Genomic DNA, 864 nt, shown 5'->3' on the forward strand with positions numbered 1-864 from the left:
TTAAAAAAAAAAAAAAATTTTTTCATTATCAAACTCATTGCTTGAAGATTTTGTAAAGCTCTCAATGCCTGTGTGACTTACTATGGTGTTCATAGTCATTAGTTTTGTCTTTATCATTCTCCAGTTTTTCCTTTGATTCTAGAGGATATTGAGAGGTCAGTCTCACAGTTCAGCATCAATTTGCTGTTCAGATCATGATGAATAAATGCTTTGCACTGTTCTTCTCGCATGTGCTAATGCAATTTAACAGTCAGCCAAACTCCATCCATAAAGTGAAAGTGACGTGAGGCAAAGTTATTGACATGTGGCCAATTAGTGCTCTACATTTAACCCATCCAAAGTGCACACACACAGCAGTGAACACACACACCGTCTGTATGTTCCTGCATCTCTGTCCAGAAATACTTTAAAGATCAGGTTGTCATCAGTTTCATTCATTCGATCGCTCTGAACCCCATCAGTTCTGCTCCAAACCTCCCTCCACTCTCCACTAGAGCTTTTCTCCACTTTATCAGCATTAGACAACAGAACAGACATCTTTAGCTCCTCGCCTGTTTTCACAGTAATCTCATCTGAGGAGAAACAGAAAGACATTAATCATTATTATAATGCTGTCAAGCATTCAAGGCCATGAACACATATTTAGTATCGGGGAACCAAATGTAATCATTTAAAAAAGCAGATGCTGATGTTTGATCAGTTTTGACTTTACCATGAATATGAAGTTGGTACGTCCTGATTAGTCGCTTCAGCTCTGTCTGAATATTATTGTAAAGGACTGTTAAAAAGTATTTCCCAGCGTCACTGAAGATCAGATTTTTGATGACGACGTCACAGTTTCCTTCTTTAAACACTCGAACACTA

The 864-nt window shown here is 38.0% G+C and overlaps 1 long non-coding RNA gene across 1 annotated transcript; it reads right to left on the minus strand.

The window, feature by feature from the left end:
* Nucleotides 1-423: 423 nt before the first annotated feature.
* Nucleotides 424-776, minus strand: LOC107705095 (uncharacterized). The gene is made up of 2 exons (XR_001636039.1): nt 713-776; nt 424-572 (listed from the first exon to the last, which is right to left on the minus strand). It is a non-coding gene; the product is annotated as an uncharacterized LOC107705095 (long non-coding RNA).
* Nucleotides 777-864: the final 88 nt, after the last annotated feature.

This window comes from Sinocyclocheilus rhinocerous, unplaced genomic scaffold, assembly GCF_001515625.1.
Source record: "Sinocyclocheilus rhinocerous isolate Xijiao unplaced genomic scaffold, SAMN03320098_v1.1 scaffold37284, whole genome shotgun sequence".
NCBI lineage: Eukaryota > Metazoa > Chordata > Actinopteri > Cypriniformes > Cyprinidae > Sinocyclocheilus > Sinocyclocheilus rhinocerous.